This window comes from Arvicanthis niloticus, chromosome 8, assembly GCF_011762505.2.
Source record: "Arvicanthis niloticus isolate mArvNil1 chromosome 8, mArvNil1.pat.X, whole genome shotgun sequence".
NCBI lineage: Eukaryota > Metazoa > Chordata > Mammalia > Rodentia > Muridae > Arvicanthis > Arvicanthis niloticus.
Window position 1 is genome coordinate 33,851,762 of NC_047665.1, and position 24,034 is coordinate 33,875,795.

Genomic DNA, 24,034 nt, shown 5'->3' on the forward strand with positions numbered 1-24,034 from the left:
CTGGCAACACGGTTTCGTAGGTAAAGGCACACACCACTAATCCTGGTGACAAGGACCCATGTGGGACAGTGTGGACAGCCTCCTCCAAATTATCCTCTTAGCTGTTAACCAGTACTGTTCATACTTAAAAAAAAAAAAAAAAAAAAAAAAAGGTGAATTTAGAGTTAAATTAGAAAACCAAAGCTAAGAAGACTGGAAATGGCCGTATAAGATTTGAATATAATACACACACTTCCTTTTTAAATTTTGGTACTTCTATACACTGATATAATCAGTTACACCCATTTTCATGTCTGAATCCCCGTTTTTACCCACACCTGCCTCCCAAGTTCTTCTCCTTCTTTCATGACTTTGTCTGTGGACCACTGAATTTAGGTAGAGTTTCTTGCCAATGTGGCTAAGAGGTGTTTGCCAGGAACAGGGATACATTATCAGTGAATTTACAAGAGAATAGAATGACACCCTCTTGCCTGACAACCATTAACTGACAATAGTCCCTTGTAGAGGGATGTGGTCTCATGCACCTCTTTCTTATCCATGATGAAATGTTGATGTTCTCAACCTTGAGTGTGTCTTATGCAGATTACCAAAGTCGAAGTAAGTTCGTGAGTAATGTCATGTCCAGAGATCACTTTATGCAGCACATCTCCCCATTCTCTGGTCCTGATACTATTTTCACTTCCCTCTCCTGTGATGTTCTCTGAACCATGGAGGAGGTGACAGCTGTCCCACTTGTTGATCACTACGTATTTATTCTTGTCACTTTGGATAATTTTAGGTCTCTACAATAACCACAGTCTACTGTAGTAAGAAGCTTCTTTGATTAAGATTAAGAGCAGTACTAGCCTATGGTTATAAAAAAGAATATTTAGAGGATGATTTGACAATAAGACCATTTAGTCAAAAGAATAGTAGTAAGTCCCTCTTTTTATGGCCTATGACTGTGAACTCTTAACAAGATTTACAGAAGTAGGCATGAGGCCCTTCCTACAAAACAGGCCTCAAATCTGGTGAGGGCAGGGGAAAACTGATTTGTTGTCCTTATAATGATCATGCCACTATTGCATCGGGGCACAGAATTGCTTGTCAGGTCATTATTGTAGCTGTTAAAATTGACAACTGGGTCAAATTGTTGATGACTGTCCTCCCCAACCCTCCCCCCCAGCGGTCTGTATAACTGTTTTAGGCACCATGACGATGAGCTACTTAGGAGGAAAGCTTCTTGTTCAGCTCCAGCTCGTTTTCTCTGAGTATGGGGTATCTTCAGCATTACAGCCTTACTGTCAATGTCCAGGTAGCAACACAGAGCCATGACAATAATGTGTATTGTTTTAGGACCTCATTGGCCAACAGTTTATAGGGAGGTGTCCCACAACTGGCACCGGGAATTTTATTTAATAACCTACAGCTTCCAGGAGGAGCCTTATCAACCACTCTAGTTCCTTTCATTTTTAAAATTATTTGTGTGTGTGTGTGTGTGTGTGTGTGTGTGTGTGTACCTTAGTGTGTATGTGTGAACCACATGTATGGAGGAGCCTGCAGAAGTGCAAAGAGAGAGATTCAGTTTTCTGCCCCTGAGTTGCAGACAGGTAGGTATGTGTAGTTTGATGTGGGTGCTATACTGGGACCTAAGTATCCTGTAGGAGCAGTGAGCACACTGTACCACTGAGTCATCTCCCCAGTCTTTTTTCAGATTATATGTTTAGGAACCATATAAAATAGTGGGTTCTTCTGTGTGGTATATATACATACCTATATCTCTATCTTTAGTTTTGTTATTCCTTCCTCTTCTCTATCCTCCTTGACCCCTCTCTGCTAAGCCCTTTTTGTCCACTGCCCACTCCCTTTCATCTCTGATGGATTTTATTATCACTCCTCTCTGTAATAGCTCCTTTCTGTCTTTCTGTCCTTTACCAGCAGTCAGTGATAATGATAAATCTATGACTTAAAAAAAATCTATAGCTAAGATCCACACACAAGGGCGATCATGTAGCATTTGTCTCTGTGGACCTAGGTTACCTCACTGAAGATTATTGTCTGTATCTATCCATTTTTCCTCAAATTTTATAACTTTAGTCTTTGCCATTGAATAAATTTCCATTGTGTATAATGGATACCTTTTCTTAGAGACAAGTAAAATTGTTATGATGGATGGAGTCCGTGGCTGTATGCATTTTGACACCCAAATATTTTATGAATTGCTCAATTTTTCAAAGTGAGTTGAATGATATTTTGAGTTCCTTCAACAGATCAATAAGCAAAACAGAGATAGCTGGGCTTTGACACCAGTGTGGTCACACATTTACTGGCAGAGACCTCCTATGCAGCACAATTGTCACCCCTGGTTTCAGTCTCGGCTCCACTGTTAATCAACACCATGCAAGTTACTCAACCTTCCTTACCCTCAACTATAGTCTGTAAAATTGCAATGACACATTTTATATTCACGGATAAAATTGTTCATGGAAGGCATTTAGTCCATAGTGCCTCACAAGTATTAAATTCTGAGGGAACGTTAATTGCTATTATTATCATTTCAGCTGAAAATGCTGTTTTGTTGGGAATAAATAGCTACTGCTTTGTTTTGTTCTACCAGCTACAAGGCAATACATCAGTGCATTGATTGCTCAATGCTTGCTTAACCTCTTTGGAAAGCTTTTTATGTATATTTTGTCTGTGTATCACTACAGGCTGCAAGCTTATGTGTTTCTCTGTGTCTGTTTCTTTCTCTCTGTGTGTCTCTATGTCTGTGTGTGTATCCCCTCCCGTGTGTGTGTGTGTGTGTGTGTGTGTGTGTAGGCTCATAATAGGCAAGAGATGGAACTGTCAGCATAGTCTTTCCCCATGGCAACTAAGACCGCCACAAAAATAAAAGTCCCCCCACCCCTCCCAAATGAGTTGCATAGTTGGCTTGTATGGATAAAAGGGTGTGAAGATATAAAGTTTCCTGTAGGTTCTGGTGTTGTTTGGTGCAAGGTGTTGAGTAAAGATTCATAGTTCCTACTGAGAAACTGAGCCAGATGCAGATGCTGGCTTCAAAGTACATTGGTCAGAAGTACAGGCAGGAGAGAACTTGAGGTTTCATGGAGGAAGGTCATTAGTAATGTTTCCAGGGCCTTTGGAGTTTAAAGGTTGGGGGTTTACATAAGGCTGCTGGTTATAGGGACAAAAAGCCCACAAACATTGAGATGTGGTCAAAGGTTTGTCTCTTCATGTTTAATGTGGATCTGAAAATCTGAGGCGAGGCTTGTGAATTGCACAGCACAAGGCTCATTTCCTACCAGTCTCAATGGTACTCAGTGTCTGTTCATCAAGGCACAGATTCAGAAAAGGCCACTGGTCCTTCCCATGTCCCAGTGACCCCGCCGATTATTTTTTGGTTGGGAGAAATTTTGAAACAAGCTTTCTTTGCTTAGTCCTTGTTCCAGGAACTCAGTCTGTAACCAGGCTGGCCTCAAACGCACACAGAGGTTTGCTTGCTTCTGCCTGCTGAGTCCTAGGATTAAAGGTGTGAACCACCACTGTCACACTATAGGTTTTTGTGGAGAGAGGGAGGTAAACAAATGCTAGGACTTTGGATTTTAAGAAAAACCCTTTCTTTCAAAAGTATTTCTTAAATTTTTAAACTATAGAATAAGCAGCAATTCTATGCTGTGCTGTCCTTCACACCCATAGGCTGACCATCCATTCTCTTTGTGTTATGCAGGGAGTGACATGACACTGATTTAGTTGGAAGGTAGGATGTACTTCCCACTGGTGATTTGGCCCTTTTGATTCTATAACAAAGACAGACAAAACATTAGCATCTTCACAGTGTCCCCTAAAGAAGTTTCTATATCCAAAATGCTGGGGATTCAACCCAGAGCCTAGTCCATTCTAGAGTACACACATTATGCATTCTCCAGTTCTATGAGTACCCAGACACATCCTCAGCCTGCCCACCTTTGTTTTTATTCCTAACAGCCTTTTCTTTCTAGAGCTCCAAAAGATACTATAACACCAACTCTACTATCTCTGTCATGGTTTAGGGTATAAAGCATTGAGATAGTAAATTATCCTAATACCCACCATTCAAGCACCTCTCTACTCTTTATAAAAATGAAGGATTAACGAGCGATAAGAATAATAAGACATTTTCTTATGTGGGTATACAGGGCATAGAGCTCTTGACATCTGGAATGCCGGACTTAAATCCAGTTTCTTCTGTTATGTACTACTATGCTGTGGGAAATGTTTGAAACTGTTGGCGTTCACTTTCTTCTCCCTATCTCCTGTGGAGAAGCTATCTCTGCTGCTTGAGATTATTGTATCAGATAAGCTGTGATGAGTGCCAGTTGTCACCTGTGGGACACTTTCTGTCACATGACCCTAAATAGACAGGAGGAGGAAGTACATTGGATTAGCGGCCCCCGGGTAAATATTTGACATCATTCACTCCTAAGTTATCAAGAGGAGCCTGGAAAGCCACAGTCTCCATTGTCTGACCTCCATCAACTGTAATTCCACCAAGGCCCCCAAATTGCTATTGGTAGAGCAAAAATCAATAAAAGCAAAATTCATAACCATATCCTACTTGCTCAGCGGTTTTCATTCATAGTGGTCAGTTGGGAGAGATTAACCTCACTTTGACCTAGAAAGCTCATTCAGGGAAGGTTTTGGTTTTTCTTTATCCTTTCTGGGAATTTTACAGTCCCAGCTTCCATCCTGGTAAACTGTGGGAGCTAAGAACTTCATCCTTCCCACCACTGGCCTTTCCATAGTCACACATTAGGAAACAATATTTGGAAATCTAGAAGAAGAAATGGCAGAGGGACAGTTTCCTTCAGTGTGGAGAGCTAAGTGCCTTTGTAAAGCTGTTTTAAGCTTTTGCTCTTTCCCTCTATGACGAGAATTCAGAGAAGGACAGCCCTTCAGTTATTTCTCCTTTATCCCCTACTTTAAGTCATGTTGCCTATCTTTGGGGGGGGGCTTGTTTATATTCTGCTTTTTGTTTCCATGTTTTTTATTTGTTTGTTTTCCTATTTCTTCATTAAAAACTGAGTTGAGCATCTGTGTCCTATCAGCCACCCTGTGCTCAAACCGGTGCCAGACAGTCATTTTCTCAGCTAGTTACACCAGTGACTTCTTGGCTTTCCCCAGCATTTCACCCTAATACAATAGCTAAGCCTCTTCTCTCTTAAGCCTTGTTTATGCCCTTGCCCTGAACACCACACTTGCCATGTCGGGATTAACATCTAACCAGGAAGGAAGGAAATTGAGGTCTGCACCAAAGTGGAAGACATTTTACAAAAGTTCATCTGAAACCCAACAGTTGTGATAGCATACTTGTCATCCCAGCTATTGGGACATGGAGGCAGGAAGATTGTGATTCCAGGGACAACCTGCACTGTGTACTAAGACAATGTCATAACTGAATGGGAATTTTAATCACAAATAAGTTGACAGATTTGGTCTTTGCTGCAAAGTAGAATTGTAAATTCAGTATAATAGGCTGATGTAGGTGGATCTCACGTCCTATTTTTACAAATCAGAATTTGGACTAACTCATGAAGACCATCTTTATATATTGTGATTTTGTGCCTAGCTAAAATAATATCAGATCCATAGCTGTTCCATTAGATGTAACACTGTTTGAATCTTGTATTTTCCAAAGAATATCACGTTATTCAAGACTGACAAGACTCTTAATGCAACTGGTATTCAAACACAGATGATTTTTCACCACTGAGTAATCTGCCCCACCCAGTGGAGGAGAGAGGTCAAGGCTGGCTGGCTCATATAGTCAACTGCAGATCTGCAGTGAGGCAGATTTAGTATCAAATCTTTTCCTAGGTCTTTGGATCTCTGTAACTGCAAAATCAACTTAGTTCATGATCAGGTATTGCTTTAGAATGATATTTTGGAAGCTCTAGGAATGGAATTATGTACTCAGAATGTTCTAGGCCTTCTCTGATGGTGGGTTTGAATTGCTGACCTTCCAAAGTGTGTCTTGCAAATACAGCAAGTACTCAGATGCTTCTATTAACAGGTGCTTTTGGGGGGAGCCTATGGAATCCTTTCAGTAGAATGTAGAGAATACCCAGTTGCTTTGAAAGCCAACACAACTCCAGTTTTGGGAAGGTAGACGTGTTCCCCTAGATAGACTTGAGTGAAAGTCTATTCCTTAGACAGATGAGCAGTGAGCCAGACTCCCTTTCTTCTTGTTTTATGATAAACATTTGCAGGCCAACAGTTGGTTCTGATGAACCATCCAGGGAGCCATTAAATGCATGAGCTTTTCATTGGTAGGGAACCAGCGGAATCGAGCTGTTTATAACCATGTGTGCCTTTCCAATACAAACAGCAGTTCTGGAGTCAATCATTTTTTATGTTAGCTTACATATAGCATCACATAAAAGCCTTTTCTTTTTATTTCATGTCATCCAGATCCTTAGGCATTTATATTTCCTGGTGAAGGTGGGTGATCCAGGCTGTCCTTTTTCACTGCAAATTGACATAAGCCAGAGTTTCTGTATTTTATACCAGTCTATGGATAACACTAATGCTAATGTCACAAACAGGCCTCAAATTTAGGCAGTGGTATTTTAAAGCTGTTTCAAGTTTCAACCTTAAAAATATCCTTTGCTTCTCTCCTTCCCCAGTGCCCTCCAGCTTGTGTGTGTGTGTGTGTGTGTGTGTGTGTATGTCTTGTCTGTCTGTCTGTCTGTCTGTCTGTCTGTCTGTCTGTCTGTCTCACTGTGTTTCTTTATATTGACTAGAGGGTAAAATTAGGTGTCACTCTTTGCATGCAATCTACCTTTTGTATTTGTTTGTATTTTTTGTGTCATGCACTCTCACTAGCCTGGAATTCACCAAGTAGGCTAGGTTGAATGTTCAGTGCTGGCATCCCTCTTCTCTGAGCCTGCTGTCTACCAAAAAGTCTACCATGTCTCCCACCATGATGGGACCTAGATATCTTGAACTAAACCTTTTGAAACTGTGAACCAAAATAAATCCTTTCTCCTTTAAATTTCCATCAGGTATTTGGATCATAGCAATGCAAAATAATATACTTGTATTCTTGGTCTTATTTAGTTCTCCAGATATAAGAGATGAATCATTGTCTCCAGATTCTATATACTGTTTCTATAGTGAAAAACACAGATACCATGATATGACTTTACTTCTCTTTACATGCTAATTCAAACATATGGGAAAGAGATAGCTCTCCTTGTAGCTAACTTAATGCTGAGTCTCCTGGTGTGCTTTTTCTTTGTTTTGTGTTAACTGCCTGCTCTTTCCTGGTCTCATGCTTATTGCAACAGATACTCTTCATTTAAGTAAGAGGAACTTGTCTGTTGGGAATGCTTGATATACATTTATATTTTCAGACAAAGTTTTTTGGTTTATTTCATATCTTTTTTTCTCATCAGAGAGAGAAAATAACAGGTGACTCCTGGAAAACTGAAATCGTAACTAATGCAGATTTGGATAGAAGTTTTGAGGAATTTGCATTTCAAGATAACATGGTTTATCTTTGTATTAGATATTCTCATATGTAGAAAGCTTATCACAAATATAAGCTGTAATGGTAACTGTGGGGTGACTAAATCTTTTGGATAAGTATGGAAGTAGGCCGAGTGGCAAGTTGGCTAGCTCAGAGCATAGGCTAGCAAGTCCTGTGTTGTGTTCCTGTTGCATGTGTTTCAAAGCATTGACTGTATACGTGCAGTGTATAGTGAAGCTAATGGGAATGTAGTGAGTGTAATTCCCATTGTGCACTACATCCGTGATTTCCTTACATGAATATAGATGTAAAAGCCATGTTAGGGATGGTTCCACAGTGACTCTTCACATCGTAGTGTAAATGTGATTCACATTTTCTAGAAACTGTGCTTCAGATTTTTGGGTTTTGTCCCAAGTTAACAATATATGGTGAAATGCTCTGGTAATGCTGGCCAGCCACAGGGGGCTATGGCTGACCATCAGTCATGTAATTAGGAGAGGAAACAGTCTCTAGCCCATATGTTAAGTATTAGGTATATGGGCATCTAAGGATCCCTACTTTTGTCAGTGAGTTTGTGACCCCCCCAAAAAAATCTGTATTCTAGATTTAGTTTTATATTTAAAAATTTATTTCTTTTTTTTTTTTTTGTATGTGTCTGTTCAAGGGTGTGAGAACAGGTACACATATGCCACAGCACATATGTGAAAGTTAGTGGAAAATCTTAGGAGAGGATCCATACGCTCTATGTTGTCTGAGGCATGGTTTCTTGCTTGTTCTTGATTCTTGAGTATATTGATCCACCAGACCATGGGCTTCCATGTTGAGGACCGCACTGCCCCATGCTTTGGGGCTACTATGTTGCTGTCCACACTGCCCCACACTTTGGGGCTAAGTGCTCTGATCAAGAGAGAGAGTGGGGATGGAGGGACAAGAGATGTGAAGAATAGAGACAAGCCAGAGGATCTGTAGTCAAGTCTCCTTTACTGTCTCCCATAGACTATATTCACACCTCCTATTCACCTCCTATTGACCCTATTACAAGGAAATCCTGGGTATTTATAAGCACAAGCAGGAGAACACAGGTGAAGACATTTTACCATGTGCATCATGAAGCTGGGGTCACTAAACAGCAAAACAAGCTATGTGGGATAAACAAGATGTTTGTCAGAGTGTGCTTCAGCTGTTGTAGGCTGTTGAAAAACAAGTCTCTATCAGGGTATGTGGTTCGAGATGGCTGCAAAGTTGATAGCTGCTTTCTAGCCGCTTTCTGCTAAAAGTCGGCTCCCAACACTTCCAGAGATTTTCCTGTCCCTGCCTCCCATCTCATCAAGAGTTCTAGGATTATAGACTGGCACCACCACATTTAGCTTTACTTAGGTTCTGGGGATTCAAACTCAGATGGCCAGGCTTGAAGGGCAAGCGCTTGGATCATCTTTAGCTACTTCTTTCTTCATCCCCCACACTGACTTCTTTGCAGAGACATGCTCATGGAGAAGCATCTTTCCTCCTCAAGATTGTATAATCAAAAGCTAGAGCGTGTATGAAGATGATGTTAGCTGGGCAGTGATGGTGCATGCCTTTAATCACAGCACTTGGGAGTCAGAGGCAGGTGGATTTCTGAGTTAAAGGCCAGCCTGGTCTACAGAACAGAGTGAGTTCTAGGACAGCCAGCACTATACAGTGAAATCCTGTCTCGGAAAAAAAAAAAAAAGATGATGTTATAATGGCATTTCCTGTCACCTACATGTATGCTGTGTGTACTTCTGCCTGCACGCTTATTAATATCCAATGCTCTACAGAACAGGCACCCTCATGACTCCATTCACAAGAAGAGCCAGACACAACAGGATAGATCACTCACCAAAGTTATGAACCTAGTGAGGTTTGAAGACCAGAACCATTACTACCTTGCAGTACTACTCAGTATGCCAAGTTAATAGCCTGTGGCTCCTTGAGAACTCTTGGGGTTTAGTTGACATAGGAAGTATTTTTAGGACTATATATCTATTTAAAAGCTTATACCTTTTTCGTTAATAATATGTAGTATGCATTGTTTTAAGGACTGTAGTTGTAAACTATAACTGGGAGGATAGTTAGAGGGTAGGAAAGGGTTTAAGAGGTTTGATCATTTAGAATAGTCTGTCAAAGTCCTCTGGGTGTCCTTCCAGGCCTTCAAAATTGCAGCTGAGTGTAGTGACCCTGAATTTGTGGAGAAAGGGAGAGAACTTTCTGTTTGTGTATAGAGGTATCTCAGTGTTCTGTTGGCCTTCAGCTAGAACCACCCATAATGAAAAAACAAATCTTGGAAAAGATGGAAGAGCCGATTTAAAGGAAATACCAAGTCAGTAGATTAGAAAGGCTAAAGTTTCATGCTTATAGTTTATTATGGTCTTGGTCCTTGTCCTAATTTACATGAAGCAGTTTGGTATTTTTCTGATTAGAAATACAAACTTCTTTATGTAATATTTAAAATAATTCTGTGTTTAGAGTTGTTTTATGTGTAACAATTAGAGGGATCTCTCTCTCTCTCTTCTTCTTCTTCTTCTTCTTCTTCTTCTTCTTCTTCCTCTCTCTCTCTCTCTCTCTCTCTCTCTCTCTCTCTCTCTCTCTCTCTCTCTCTCTCTGTGTGTGTGTGTACAAAAGATTCTTTTCATTTGAGCCCTGTTCTTTGGGACAGTTTTTTTCTGGTTTGTTCCCTTTCAGTGGTTTAGCAGAAACTTCCTGAGCAGCTATGAGCTAGACCTGAAGGCATTTGGTTTCTGGTGGGAGAAGGAGTCCGACTGTAGTAGCCAGCATACAGTATACAAAGTACTATTTGATGGTGGTGATTATGATTAATATTTGAGCTTAATACTTTTATAGATCAACAGGAAGTTCAGGTGGGTACAGGTGGCTAGAGATGGCTAAGAGACAACAAGGCTAGTAAATTATCCCTATGTGCAGCTGTTGGACATGAAGGGGATGCTGAAGCTCTAGGGTCTTGCATGCTTTTATTCAAGTATCCTGGGAGACACTAGGAGGTGGTGGGTACTGTTCTTCTTCCCCCCTTGGTCCTTGCTGTGTCTCCTCCTTCTTGTTCCTCCATTCTTCCTTCTCCTTCCGTGTTTCCTGTTTGACTTGATACACTTGAATTTGTGTAGCTATATTCCTACTGAGGGAACAGGAGCAAACAGAGCCGCATCCAGTGACCCAGTGCAGTGCATTTTCCTGCACCGTTTTCTGATGTTGCTTCTTGATTGTTTTCCATGAAATTCTGTTCCTGTGCTGTTGCATTCAAACAGTTCTTTCTTTGTTGCCTAAGAACCCATCGATCACTGCTTCTCTCAAATGCTTTCTGTGAGCTATCCTTCTCGATAAGCATAGCAGCCCATTGTGAGTACTTGTTGGCTTAGTACCTGAATTGTACTAATTTGGGGTTTTTACTGGGATAGCAAAATATGCACATTTAACTAACTTGTAACTCTCAGGAGAGTCTTAAAGCTGCCTGTGACAAGATGTTAAATAGTTTGTGTCTGTGAGAAACTTTGCAGATGGCTCTGTATGAAGGGCATGGTATATGTTTTGATTTACTGCTTCTTCAATTATGTTCCATAATTGAATTCAGTTGAATTTTCCATGATCTCAAGGGAAATGGTTTTCCCATTGTTAATCACAGCTATCCTCAACTGTAGTGAGGTTTGTATCTAACAAGGATCAACTGGGTAGAGTTCACTTATATTTTCATGTATGTTTGGATTTGTGTGGTGTGTATGGATATATGAATGTATGTTCATGAGTGTGTTTGTGTATGTGTGTGTGTGGTGTGTCAGAATGTGTGAGTACTGGTAGCTCTGTATTCACGGAGGTCAGAGGAGGATGTCAGATATCCGGCTCTATTATTCTCTGCTTTGCCCCCTTGAGACAGGGTCTTTCAATGAACATGGAACTAGCCTAGAAGGCAACATGCCACAGTGGTCCTCCTGTTGGTGCCTTATATAGCAGTAGAGTTTTGTGTGTGTGTGTTTGTGTGTGTGTGTGTGTGTGTGTGTGTGTGTGTGTGTCCATGTCCAGCTTTATAGCTGCTGGAGATTTGAACTCAGGTCTTCATGCTTGTATAGCAAGCATCATTCTTCATTTTTAATCACTGAGCCATCTTTCCTGCCCCAAATTTACTTATAACTTTAAGAGATTAATAGAAATCTTGTGCACACATATTTGTTGAGGAAAAAATAATCCCCGTATTGGCTAATATAATTAAAGTATCTGTCTAATTTGTGTGTGTGTGTGTGTGTGTGTTGCTGTGTCTGTGTTTATGCATGTGAGTTCAGGTGCTCACCGAGTTGAGCAGTGTCAGATTCCCCATGGAGCTGGACTTACTTGCTAGATGTGGGTGCTAAAAATCAAACTCGAGTCTTTTGGAAGTAGTGCTCTTAACCACTGAGCCATCTCTTTTAGCCCTACTTAAGCAATTGAATTCTAATTTCCAACTTTGCTTACCAAATTAGATAGTCACACAAACATGATTATGTAAGATAAAAGAGTGTGGTATAAACATTATGTAAGTATGATACCATAAATAAATACACACAGGTACGGCTGAACACACTGTTCCAATTCTAGATGATGATTTAGAGATATTATGATTAACTTCGTATTTATCCTAAGGTTATTCACCTGAGGAGAAAGCACATTATTCTTGGCATACAGAAAGAGCCCACGTTTGGTTCTATAATTCATTCAGTGACTTAAACTTTTATAATTTATTCACTAAACCTAAGAAGCAATGTACTGTTACATAATGAGTGAATTCAGTGCTGTGAGCAAAATCAATGCTGGAAGAATCCATCATTATTCAAAGTGAGCTGTGGGGCTGTGGTGGTGGATTTGGTGAGCCTTTTTTCCTTCTGCCTGCCTGTTGTCTTTTAGTTCAAGCATCCTTCCTTCCCTAACCCTCTTTGATATAAGGAGAACTCTTTCAGGGAAGGAGTCTTTGGGGTTTTAATACACTACATTCAGGGTGAGAATTCTGTTCAGCATAACAACATGGATTATTTAAGTCATTTCTAAATTTCTGCCCAGGCCTATAAACAGCCTCAGTGCCCTTCACCAAATCTTGTTGATTTCTGTGTGTTTTCCTTTGTGGATTTCACCAGACATGGTCTTGGTTTTTCAATGCATTCCTGTGGGTACAAGTGTATTGGCTTGAAGAAGTTCCCTTAATTTACCCAGTTTAATAAAAATGATTCATGCTCTTGCTCGTAGTTTGGTACCTTTCAGAGCACAGAAATGACCAACTCCGTGTAGTATTCTCTGCACCAGACTGCTCTTTAGATGCCATCTTCTGGAAGTGGCATTGGGAACACATGGAGGGTGAGGAGCACCAGTTCCCATTCTCCTTTAACCTGTGTTTCTACCATTTCACAAACAAAGTTGTTAAGTTCAGTTTATGTCCTGGTCACATAAGAAGGAACATTTGGAATAAGAGTGCATGTTCAAAGTCTCCTGAGATATCTTCTTCTGCTCTAAGGACATATCACCGCCCATTAACCGTTCAGCACATGGTGACCAGAGCCCTTTGTAGTTCGTGGATGATGTGGAGTTGAAGTCTTCCACAAAACAACAGCTGCGTGGAACCTGCACTGGGCATCACAGCTGTTTCTTCTGACAGGGCAGGACATGTTCTGTGCATGCTGGGGAATGACATCTCTCTCCTGGTCTAGACAGCACCTCCTTTCTTCTTTCTTCTTTCCAGATGCTCTTGAGTCCAAGTGTGACTACCAAGAGGAATCTAGAGAAACCTAAGATATTGTGCCTGAAGCTCTTCCTGCAAACTACACACACACACACACACACACAGAGAGAGAGAGAGAGAGAGAGAGAGAGAGAGAGAGAGAGAGAGAGAGAGAGAGAGCGCAGATCAAGGTCGGCAGAGAGTCAAGCATGTGAGCAGGCACATCACTGTGAAAGGAGCAGCTACAGGAAGGGATCTTTGGCAGCTCCATCTGTTTGGCAAGACTGGGACATGACCTGAGCTTACACTAAATTACCTCATGGCAAATTATTTTTCACTAGGCACTGTAAATGTTTTGATGACTCCACCCCACTGGGTGCTGTGCAAAGGACAGATGATACATCAAAGACCTACTAATTAATCTCCAGGTGTGGTTGGCTCTCTGCTTTTAGGAAAGAGTTAAACCCTCAGATTCCTCCCCTGCATCTCTCAGGTCAGTTTCTTTTATTTCAAGGTAGTGGAAGACTTCCATAGAGTCTTTTTAACTAGAGTCAATTGACTTTGACACTGTTGCTCTGGTGTTTGTATGTGTGGTCCTATGACAGGTGGCCAAGATAAAGGTTTATTTTATTTATTTTTTTTTAAGTATAAGGTGCAGAGATAGAGGCAGGCAAATCATTAGAGCTCACTGGTCTGCCAGCCTAGCTGATTGGTGAGCTCCAGACTCACTGAGAGACGTTATTTCAAAACAAGACAAAACAAAAATGTGGCGATTGGTTGAGGATGACACTCTGTGTTGACATGTAGCTTCCATGTGTATACACATCAGAGTACCCATGGAAACATAAACACACATACACACACTCTATGTTAACTTCTTTTAGATTCATATACTTCCAAGCAAAGCAATCTTTTGCTGATTCATTAAGATTCTCTTATTCATCTTTTCTTTGTGGCTATTTTGGCAAGGAATCACCCACTGAAGCCTCCTTCAGAGTTTGCTGTTCTATGGGATTCTGGGTTCTATACTGATTGCATTTTAAACTTCTGTCTTTTGCTGTCCTGTGTACTTATGTTAAAAGTGAAAAGAAGACATTTTAATAGCAGCAAGATGTTATGGTTTGAATAGGGAACACTTCTCTCCTCTAGCATATGTGTTGAAGGTTACATCTTTAGATGACACTGTTTGGAAAAGATCTGGGGGCTTTAGGAGGTAGCGTCTGGCTCGAGGAAGGCATGAATCTTTTAAGGTATCTTACCCTTTGCTGTCTCCACCTCTCTATCTCCTGTAAGTATCAAGAGTGAAGATGGTTCTTTGTTATGTGTTTCCACTGCTACAATGTTCTTGCCAAGTGTGTGGGACTAAGCAGGTATGGACAGAGTCCTCTGAAACCTTGAGTCAAAATAAACTTTTCTTCTTAGTTGTTTGTGTCAGATGTTTGTCTAGTTAGTGACAAGAAATGTACACAGACATTAGTTGGAATCTCTTTCAGCTGCATGACTGTACAACCTTAGAGTTGAGACTGAGCGATGGTTCAGTTACCAAAGCGCAAAGTCACAAAAGCATGAGGATGTGAGTTCACACCTAAAAGATGGCTAGATAAAGCAACGAATGCTTCATTGGTGTTGGTGCTGGGGAGGCAGAGACAACTGGACCCCTGACACTCATTGGCTCCCCAGTGGAGCTGAATATGTGAGCTCCAGGTTCAGTGAGACATCCAGTCTCAAAAAACCAGTGGAGTACAATAGAGAAAGATGCCTGGACCCACCTTCTACCTCTACACAAATTTGTACACACAAAAACTACCTACGCTCACATGTATACATATGCATGTACAAACCATTAGATTCTCTCCCCCTTTCCCCCAAAAGAAATTCTATTTCTGCAGCAACTAACTCTGTCTTAGCACTGTGGACATTTGGGACCGGCTCCTTGTATATTGGGGGTGGGGTTCTGTGTTCTGTAGAATGTTCCGTAGCAGCCTGGCCATTGACTTTGAGATACTAACTTTCAGGTGTGGCATCCAGAAACATTCTTGGATCAATTCAGCTAATAGACGAGGAGGCAAAGACCTGCGACAGTGAGGGAAGGAGCTCTTGTGCTTGTTAGTTTAATACCTGCATGCTTTCCAGGGAAGTGAATCCAGAAGCTTTGGAATCTGCCAGGCAAACTCCAATCCATCTACCAATTCTCTTTCCATTACTGATGGGAATTTGAATTTACTTTAGTGTTATACATCAATCAGAGTCATTTAGAACAAGTATTGACTTTGATGTCATTGTGACTACAGGCTCCCCAGCTGTTTATATTGCAGACAGGACTGTCTGTAAAGGGGACACCAGTGGAGGGATATTTTCACAGTTCTGCTGTTTCAGTGGGAAGAGGTTGTTTGGAAGACAAGATTTAAATGTGACTCCTTATAAGATTTAAATAGCCAAGCACATGGCTGCAGGGAGGAAATACCACACTATAATTTAGTCATTTTTGTGAATGAACAGGTCAGCTACCTGACTGATGTGAATGAACAGGTCAGCTACCTGACTGAAACACAAGTTTCATTGAATTCACTGTCTTCGAAGGTGCTCAGAACTGTCCAGAATATCCCCTGCATCCAAATCTGTTTGAAGCCCATCTCCTGGGCTCTGACTCTTCTTCTAAGTTTCCCTGTGTCTCTTGTGTGGGATGTTTGTTTGGGCTGGCAGACAAGTAGATTCCTGTCACAACTGAGACTTCACGTGAAAGGCGTTCTTGTCTCTAGTTCAAACTTTGCTTTTTGCATTTTCTTCTCTCCTCTCATGAGCATGCACTCTTGCCAAGTGTGTTCTGGCCGCTGCTTCCTGTCTCTTTCTGATTTTCCATTTCTTCTGCCCTTGTTGCTTCTTGCTTCTCTGGCTATAGAAATTGTCAGGTACCTGGGTAAGAGCATCTTTCCAGTTTTGAACTGGGCTCTGCACCTTGGGCACTCTTTCTTTATCTATGCCTGTCTGTGTCTCTCTTTTTATCTCTCTGATTCTGTCTCTCTCTCTCTGTGTGTGTGTGTGTGTGTCTGTTTCTCTGTCTCTCTCTGTGTCTCCATCTCTCTGACTCTATCTTTCTGTCTCTTTCTCTGTCTCTCTGTCTCTGTCTCTCTCTCTGTCTCTCTCTTTGTCTCTCTCTCTCTCTCTCTCTCTCTCTCTTTGTTTTTCTCTCTCTCTCTCTCTTTCATGCTTAATGACCTTCACAGCAAATGAAGGTGAACTGTAGCCACACTGTTACCATACAGCTAACTCCATGGAACAGATTGGGCTAAGCTTTGAACAGCTGGGTCTGGCAGTGAGTCCCCAACCTCTCTAGGAGGAATCCCAGAACTGCCAAGTCATCAAACTTGAAGGGCAAAAAGAACAAGAAAGGCTATGGGGTTAGTGGTTCCTCCTGCAGGTATATTTGCTTTTGCAGTCTAGTGTTTTTTCAAATGTTCACTGGTTTGTGGATCTGACAAAGACTGGATTAATTGATTCAGGAACTGCTGTGTCTGTTATAGACCAAACCACTCAGGGGCTGAACTGTGATTTTATTGTTCATTTGCAAGCACTAAAATGGGATCAGATAAGGGTTTTTGTTAAAATGTGTGGTGCTTTCTAACCCACTGCAGCCGTTTGTTATTTTAAGGAGAATTTTGATGCACAAATGAATCTAAATTCAACAGTGGTCTGTTAGAACTCTCGAAAGTATGGGCTTTTGGCGGGTGGAATAAATGAGAAATAGGTGGGCTAAGGGAGATAACATAAAGTGGCGCCCCAGAGAGACCAAGCCACCCTTTAAGTGTGTTCTATTTGTCCGTTTAGTAGGTAAGGTACGTGTGTGTGTGTGCATGCACACTTGCATGCTCATACATGCACATGTATCCGTTAATAAATTGTTATAAGTTAAGGTTTTTTTTTTAACATAAAAATTGGTTTACTATTTTGAGTTCACTCTTCCTACAGCTTCCTATTGCCATTGTAAGGCTGAGGTTGGGTGAGAGCCACTCTGCCCCTGTCCTAGATGGACAGGGCAAGGGTTTTTCATTACACTCTTTCATGTTGTTTTCCAAGATGGATTCCCACATGAGAAGAATAAAGGGTTTGCCATTGGGAAGATCAGATTTGAGCTTACCTTTATGTTTATGGGTGCTTGCATGAATGTTTATGTTTATGCATGATGTATATGTGGTACCTGCAGAGGCCAGAAGATGGCAGTGGTTCCTCTGAGACTGGAGTCAACAACAGTTGTTAGCTCCCATGTAGGTGCTGAGGATTGAACCCTGGACTACTGGAATAGCAGCCAGTGCTTTTAACCACCGCACCATCCATCTCACCAGCCCTGCCTCAAAGGATGTGTTTCCTTTAGATGTGGATGTTGTAGTGGAAAGTATTCCATTGTTACAAGATAGTGAAAGATGCCAGGGCTATTTCATTCCTATACCTTTGAAGGTGAATAGAAGGTACTAGTGTGTGTCAGGGAAATACTCTCTAATAGACAGCAAAGTGACCACACCCCAAGACCAGTAGGAGACAAATACACAAAAAGGATAAAAGTGTCTTGTGATTAGCTCTGCTGTAGAGTTCAAAAACAAAATCAGATTTTGTAGGTAGCGTGAATGCTTTTGAAACAAGGTGGGAGAAAGTCTCAGAATGAAGGATGGAAGAGGAGAGAAAACATTGTTTTGGACCAAAAACAACTAGAAATTATGAATGGATACAGAGAGGCCTGTGGACCTTACAACTGAGTCATCCCATGATCTGGCTATGGGGATTGTTTGAATACTTCTATGTCCACCTCATATTGTTCCTGATCTAAGAAGCTCAGTGATAAAAGGTGGAAAATTTGGGAAGAAAGAGGCCTTGAGAAGGACAAGCCTTTTGTTGGGATCACCAATGCACAATGGCACATTTCAGTCTAAGAATTCATCTAGATTTGTTCTCTGAAATGGTAGCATTTTATTTTTGTTGCTCAAAAATGCCCATATCACACAGAGCTGAACCCAGGCATTCCATTGTGGCTTCTACTTTGATAGCATATGCAGGTATTTTCTGTTTTATTTCCTTCATCATTGGTCTTGCCACCTCCTCCTCCTCATCTTCCTCCTCTTCCTCCTCCTTCTCTTCTTCTTCCTCCTCCTCTTCCTCCTCCTTCTCTTCTTCTTCCTCCTCCTCTTCCTCCTCCTCCTCTTTTTCCATCTCCTCCTCCTCTCCTTCTTCTTTTTATCTGAAATCATGGCTATGGCCCCAAATCTCCCAATAGAAAGACCGATAGAAAAGAAAGGTGTGCTTTAGTGGAGCCATCGAAGCTACTTCAAGCTTCTGGGGTCATTCTTCTGGGAATCTCAGCAGCATACCTAACTTTCTTGAGTGGCTTCCATATAGACTACCTAGTAGCTTTACTTTTGCTGATACATAAATTTGTTTTGAAAATAAGAGATATTTATGAAAACGTGAAAAGTTACCTACATGGGGGGTGGGGGTGGGGGGGAAAGGTGTCACTGTAGCCTGGCTGTAATGTTTGCTAAAAGCCATACAGTATGCTCCAATAGACACTTCCTCTCTTTCAGAGTCCGAATGATGCCATAAATATTGTTGTTGTTTGGGGAAATGTGAAATATGTTTAGTCAATAAAACACAAAGCCTCCAGGCAGAGCTGGAAATCGTGACATCAGTGACCTACTCACTGGAGGTAGTGGTGTGTATACGTGTGTTCATGTGTTTGTGTACACACATGTTTATAACTCTTGGGGTTGTTTCAGAGTGAAAGCAACAGATGCTTCCTTCACAGGCTTCTTGTTTCCTGGTTTTCAAAGCCTCTCTGTTTGTTTGGTTTTATTTTAAGGTCCAGTGTTCCTCAGTCCTTCTGAGAGGATGGGGAGGCCCCGACAGGCTCTATGTGCCTCTCTCTCTCTCTCTCTCTCTCCACCCCCTCACTCTTCTCTGTGTGATACCAAGTGGAAGTGTGAGGCACCACAAACTGCTTTGAGCAGAGCCCACTTCCCTTCACCCGCAGAGTGCAAAGCAGTTATACCAACATCAATCAAGGGAAACCCACAGGCTGAGCTCACACCGTTGAAACAGGTGCGGGAGTGAAGCAGGCTCACAGGATCATGGCAGTGCCCCGGCACTGTGCCCACAAATGGCAGTTACGATGGTGTGTGGGCTGTGGCTGTTGCACTCTGCAGAGCCCCACTGAGTCTGCTCTTCTTCTGGAACACAATGGGTGGGTCCCCTGCCCTTGACTTAGCCTCCACAGCCATTCCAGCTTCCATTTAAATTTATAAAGCAGAAGGTTTCAGGAAATGTTATTTTCTTTTTTTTTTTTTTTTTTCCTGTGGTACCTTCTAGAAAGACCCCTTTAAAACTACTAAACAAGAGAACAACTGATTTACTGAGACAAATGTAGGAAATACAAAGTTTAGAAATTTGTTTGTTTGTGCTTGGGAGCCTGAGGCAGGAGGACCACAAGATTGAGGTCAGCCTAAGTAGCTGTTAGAGACCCTGGCTCAAAATGAAAAAAAAAGTAAAATCAAATAACTGAGGACTAGAAGTCTTGTTTGGTGGCAGCACACTTGCCAAGCTTGTCTGAGACCTTGGATTCATTCCTCAGTATGACAAAACAGAAGAAGTAAGCCTAAAGTCTATACATGCATACATAAGCATCAGCAAATACCAAGTGCGCATGTATATGATCTGTGAGCATTTTCACGTGTGCATTTGTATATATGCTTATGTGTAGGTTATGTGTGATACTTAAAATACACACATGTCTATGCATACATGCATAGAACTACAAACCAGGTTTAAAGATAGACTTCTACTGGTTGTTCCATAAAGAGAGAATATGAGTATCTAAGACAGTGCCGCATTGAAGATGATTTTTAAAACGATGGAACAAACACATGTGTGATCCAAGTGACAGTGGCTGCTCTAATCCAGGTGACAACGGCTGGTATGCACTGGCTTATGGAAATTTCTATAAATGTTTTGTCATCTTAATAAAGAGTAAAAGTTGGGGCTTTTGTGACAGACACCACTGTCCCTGTCTCTGCTTACTATAGCCAAAGTCATTCCTACTGTGTACTTCGACATTGTGGTCGATGGTGAGCCCCTGGGCTATGTCTCCTTTAAGCTGTTTGCAGACAAAGTTCCACATAGCAGAAAACTTTCTTGCTCCGAGCACTGGAGCAATAGGATTTATAAGGATTCCTCTATTCAAAGAATTATTCCAGGATTCATGCACCAGGGTGGTGACTTCACAGGCCATAAAGGCACTGGCAGCAAGAACATCTAAATGGTGGAATTTGAGGATGACATTGCCATCCTGAAGCATACAGGTACTGGCATCTTGCTCATGGTAAATGCTGGACAGAACACAAATGGTTCCCAGTTTTCTGTCTGCAGTGCTAGGACTGAGTGGCCGAATGGGAAGCACGTGGTCTTTGGGAAGGTGAAAGAAGGTATGAGCATTGTGGAAACCATGGAGCTTTTTGGGTCCGGGAATGGCAAGACCAGAAAGAAGATCACTATTTCTGACTGTGGATGACTCTAATTCTTTTGACTTTCTGGCTTCTTACCCACCAGGCCACTTTCTCTGTAGTTCAGGAGAGCGCCCCCCACCCCATCTGCTCTCAGTACCCTGTAATCTCTGCTCCCACTGAAGTTCTTGGGGTTTCATTTTTTTCTCATTCCCTTTCAAGTCTAGCTGGATTAAGTTTATGACTATGAGTAAATACTAAAGAAGGAAGAAATTATAGGGCTGGAGAGATAGCTCAGCAGTTAAGAGCCCTGGCTACTCTTCCAGAGGTCCTGGGTTTTAATTCTCAGCACCCACATGGGAGCTTACAACTGTTCTGTAAGTCCTGTTCCGGGGGAATCAACTACTGCCCACATGCAGGTCAAGTACTCATGTACAGAAAATAAACAGGAAAAAAGTAAAGGATGGAAATGTCATCCTCAGTACATACTGCACCTTTTGCAAAGTTGCTAGTTTCCAGTGCTCCTACGTGCGCTATCAGCCATATTACCTGCTTAAAGCTGCTGCTTCATGTTCTGATATATGTGATTTATATCAAAATATTCACAGTCACCCTCTGACCTATCAAACTGGCTAAGTTGTGGAATACAGAACAAACTCAAGGTCAATATGCATGTCGGAGAAAATATACTGTTAAGGGAGACATGTGCTCTATCTTGACATAATTGTCTAATACGTAAAATCAATAGCTCTAGTGTACACATAAGCATAATCCCTGCCAAGGCATATTCATCTTAATCCTGTGGTACCACATGTAAGAGATTTAACTATAAAATTGCTTTATCAGGAAGTTATTTATTTCTGATGGGTTTTTGTTAGAAATGTTCAAGTAGTGCCAGGGTAATCACATATATTTTAGCAATAATGTATCATGAAACACCATGTTTCACATTGTAAAATGTTAACATGGTGTAAATTCCATGTGATTGTGTTTTGATTTTTCTTCTATTTATTCATTTGTGTATTTATTTTATGTGAATGTGTGCATATGCACACTTGGAGGACTTACTTGGATTCTAGAGCGAGACTTGTGGGAGTTGTTTTTCTCCTTCTACCATGTGGATTCCTGATATTGAATTCAGGTTGTCAGGCATGGTCACAAGTACCTCAACCACTGATCCATCTTTTCAGCCTTGTGTTTTCCTAAATCCAGTACATCATGTATTGTATGAATTTGTGTATGTGTAGGTATTAGGAACCTTTTGGGAGATTGTATAAATCTGAAAGTTGCTATTGCAAGGTTATTTAACATTATTCTCCCTATATATTTCTAGCAATGTAATAGTAACCATTTAGTAACTGTACTAAATACAGAAAAGTGCCAACATGTGATTAATCTACTATCAGTATATTCCTTACGTGTTGCCTGGGAATATTCATCAAGGTTTGTGGAAGAGCCTTTTTTTTTTCTCCTTCCCTCTCTCCTTCCCTTCTTCTTTCCTTCCTTTCTTCTTTTGTTTCTTGACATAACTCCTTAAGAGACAGTGTCATTAGTTGTTGATTGATAAATGTAGCAGATTTTTCTGTGCCTGTTGATGGTGGATACTGCCAAGAGCCCAGCAAATGTGAGAATTGTTGAATCAATTCAACATTAGTGTGGTTTTATCACATAGGGTTAACAATATTGGTAGGAAAATAATACAGGCCTGTGAGAAGGAAGGTTTAACTGAACCATTTTGTTTTATCTTTTCTTGGCAGTGTTTTATGCACTCTGCCTTGTCTTTCATGGTTAACTTTTCCTATAGTGTTGTTAGTTGACAACTCCAGTTGCCTGGAAAGCTAAAAGCAAATATGGAAACCATTGGAGTAGACCTGACACTATTAATGAAAACTTTAAAGACCACTTAAAAGTTGATTCACAAGAGCTTTCAAAAGTTGATCTAGCCTTATTCTGTGGGCTTTGTGCTATGAAACACAATCTCAGTTTAATGTTCAACAGGTGTTCTAAGGAGAGTCCCTACAAGAACTGAGGGCTACAGGATGATGAATCTAGTGTCCACACATCTGGAGGGTGAGACTAGACATAAATAGGACTCTGGAGTTCTAATTGTTTCATGATAGGACAGGAAAGGTTCATGTTGATGTGGAGATGGTTATGTAGTCATGACATACTTCTGATATCCAGACTCTTTTTTTTTGCCTTAAATGATCTTGGAAATGAACCTTCATAATGACTTTTCAACCTAACAGCCTCATACGCTGTATGAGAGTGAAAGTTTAAAATTCTAGTCTCAATCATCCATGTTTCCAAAATGAAGACTTTTTTTTTTCATGAGTGCAGTTATAAAAATAGCAAGAATTCTTGAAAAGAAGCATTTGTTCTGGGTCAGTCTGGGTTTGCCAAATTCTCTCTCTCTCTCTCTCTCTCTCTCTCTCTCTCTCTCTCTCTCTCTTTCCATTTGCCAGTGAATCCAGAGAGCGAGCCTGTCCCCAACTCCTACAGCTTTGCTATGATTTCATGGGAAAATTGGTCTTCACTTCGGCCTTTTCCTGTCCTCCTCTCCTGTTAAGGCAGATATGGTGCCATTAAGTAATTGCCTTGGGACAATCTGAAATATAAACAGGGAGAAAAAGAGTCTCTGCTGTTCTTGAGACGCCACAGGAGTGGTAAAATCACTAATTCAAGCAAGCATTTGCCCTTCAAATCTAAAAAAGAAAGCTTGGGAGGAGAACAGGCTGTAGAACAATGTGTCTTTGGGCAGACTAATCTAATCACACACAGAAGCAGCCTGCTCTCTAACTTGCTGGACCACTTCCACCCTATAGTCTCCTGAGGAACAATGGATTAAGTACAGTATTTAGAACGATTTGTTGAATCCTACTGTCTGATTTTGGCAAGTGCCAAGGAAACACAGAATATATCTTGGACGACTTGAGCCTTCCTGGGAGGGGGCTGGAGTTTCCCCAGAGAGGCCACTTCCCACGGTGGGAAACTGGCTCAGTAGATAGCTCTGTAAGAATCTATACTTTAGAGCACACTCAGCGTGCTTCAGGTTTCTGCAGCAGCCATAGCTGGTCTTAGACAGCTCAGGTCCTTCAAAGGTTCAGTTTCTAATTTTCCTTATGTCAGTGTGGTCATTGCCTCCTGAAGGGCTGCAAACTTACAACCCACTTTTTTTCTTACATTGTGGATCAAGTTGTATAGCACTAAAATATCCAGTTTGTGTATCAGAAGAGAACATGTGAGTATGCGAGTGAGTGTGTGTGTGTGTGTGTGTGTGTGTGTGTGTGTGTGTGAAGAGATGATAGCAGGCTGGCCATGAACTCCCTGTATAACTGAGCATGCCCTTGAACTGCT

The 24,034-nt window shown here is 41.2% G+C and overlaps 1 long non-coding RNA gene and 1 pseudogene across 8 annotated transcripts in view; both read left to right on the top strand.

Annotated features, from left to right (window-relative positions):
• The window catches only part of LOC143443328 (uncharacterized), a 406,912-nt gene that overhangs the window by 341,601 nt on the left and 41,277 nt on the right, over positions 1-24,034 (top strand). The window lies entirely within an intron of this gene.
• Positions 20,437-20,745, top strand: LOC117713355 (peptidyl-prolyl cis-trans isomerase A pseudogene; annotated as a pseudogene).